Consider the following 2,500-nt stretch of genomic DNA (forward strand, 5'->3'; position numbering starts at 1 on the left):
CATTTGCAGCAGGAATGCATGTGCAGTCAAAAAAGTGAATATTTTTCACGGATAGACCCCGTGAAACGCTAGAAATTGGCGGCGATGTCTCTCTTGTGGCTCACGGGGCTGTTAGGGTGGCACAGAAATCCCTCGGAATGGGAAAACGGGTCATTTTCGTGTCGCCACATTGCATGCGAACCGCATGAAACTTCCAGAGGCATTTGCAGCAGAAATGCATGTGCAGTCAAAAAATTGAATATTTTTCACGGATAGACCCCGTGAAACGCTAGAAATTGGCGGGGATGTGTCTCTTGTGGCTCACGGGGCTGTTAGGGTGGCACAGAAATCCCTCGGAATGGGAAAAAACGGGTCATTTTCGTGTCGCCACATTGCATGCGAACCGCATGAAACTTCCAGAGGCATTTGCAGCAGGAATGCATGTGCACTCAAAAAATGTGATATTTTTCACGGAGAGACCCCGTGAAACGCTAGAAGTGGGCGGGGATGTCTCTCTTGTGGCTCACGGGGCTGTTAGGGTGGCACAGAAATCCCTCGGAATGGGAAAACGGGTCATTTTCGTGTCGCCACATTGCATACGAACCGCATGAAACTTCCAGAGGCATTTGCAGCAGGAATGCATGTGCACTCAAAAAAGTGAATATTTCTCACGGATAGACCCCGTGATACGCTAGAAATTGGCGGGGATGTCTCTCTTGTGGCTCACGGGGCTGTTAGGGTGGCACAGAAATCCCTCGGAATGGGAAAACGGGTCATTTTCGTGTCGCCACATTGCATGCGAACCGCATGCAACTTCCAGAGGCATTTGCAGCAGAAATGCATGTGCAGTCAAAAAAAAATTGATATTTTTCACGGATAGACCCCGTGAAACGCTAGAAATTGGCGGGGATGTGTCTCTTGTGGCTCACGGGGCTGTTCGGGTCGCACAGAAATCCCTGGGAATGGGAAAACGGGTCATTTTCGTGTTGCCACATTGCGTACGAACCGCATGAAACTTCCAGAGGCATTTGCAGCAGGAATGCATGTGCACTCAAAAACTTCTATATGTTTCACGGATAGACCCCGTGAAACGCTAGAAATTGGCGGGGATGTGTCTCTTGTGGCTCACGGGGCTGTTAGGGTGGCACAGAACTCCCTCGGAATGGGAAAAGGGGTCATTTTCGTGTTGCCACATTGCATAGGAACGCCATGAAACTTCCAGAGGCATTTGCAGCAGAAAGGCACGTGCACTCAAAAATTTTAATATTTTTCACGCATAGACCCCGTCAAACGCTAGAAGTTGGCGGGGATGTCTCTCTTGTGGCTCACGGGGCTGTTAGGGTCGCACAGAAATGCCTCGGAATGGGAAAACGGGTCATTTTTGTGTGGCCACATTGCATAGGAACGGCATGAAACTTCCAGAGGCATTTGCAGCAGGAATGCATGTGCACTCAAAAACGTCTATATTTTTCACGGATAGACCCCGTGAAACGCTATAAATTGGCGGGGATGTCTCTCTTGTGGCTCACGGGCGCTGTTAGTTAGGGTCGCACAGAAATCCCTCGGAATGGGAAAAGGGGTCATTTTCGTGTTGCCACATTGCGTACGAACGGCATGAAACTTCCAGAGGCATCTGCAGCAGAAATGCATGTGCACTCAAAAACGTCTATATTTTTCACGGATAGACCCCGTGAAACGCTAGAAATTGGCGGGGATGTGTCTCTTGTGGCTCACGGGGCTGTTAGGGTCGCACAGAAATCCCTCGGAATGGGAAAACGGGTCATTTTCGTGTTGCCACAATTGGCATACGAACGGCATGAAACTTCCAGAGGCATTTGCAGCAGAAATGCATGTGCACTCAAAAACGTGAATATTTTTTCACGGATAGACCCCGTCAAACGCTCGAATTTGGCGGGGATGTTTCTCTTGTGGGTCACGGGGCTGTTCGGCTCGCACAGAACTCCCTTGGTCCACCTGATTCGTGCATACAGGCAGCAACTAAAACTCTGTAAACCTGCTGTGAGGACATCTAAACAGTGGACCAGTGAGGCTGTGGAAGATTTGCGGGCGTGCTTAGACTGTACTGACTGGGATATGTTCACGACTGCTACCAATAGTCTGGATGAACTCACAGAGGCTGTGTACATCAGCTTCTGTGAGGACTGCTGTATCCCAACACGTACCAGGGTGAACTTTAACAACAACAAGCCCTGGTTCTCAGCAAAGCTCAAAAGGTTGAGGTTGGAGAAGGAGGAAGCGTTTAGGAGTGGGGATAGAGACAGATTCAAGGAGTCGAAGAACAGGTTTAGCAAAGCGGTGAGAGAGGCTAAACGACTGTACTCAGAGACACTAAAACACCAGTTCTCTACTAACGACGCTGCTTCTGTCTGCCAAAGGGCTCAGGCACATCACCAACTACAAACCCAGAGCGCCCCACACCACTAACGACTCCCGCCTAGCCAACGACCTGAACGAGTTCTACCGTAGATTTGAAAGACAATTGGACTGTCCTGAACCACCC

The sequence above is a fragment of the Petromyzon marinus genome, unplaced genomic scaffold (genome assembly GCF_048934315.1).
Source record: "Petromyzon marinus isolate PM22_M1 ecotype Great Lakes invasive population unplaced genomic scaffold, UKy_Petmar_22M1.pri1.0 PM_G_Scaffold_320, whole genome shotgun sequence".
Lineage (NCBI taxonomy): Eukaryota > Metazoa > Chordata > Hyperoartia > Petromyzontiformes > Petromyzontidae > Petromyzon > Petromyzon marinus.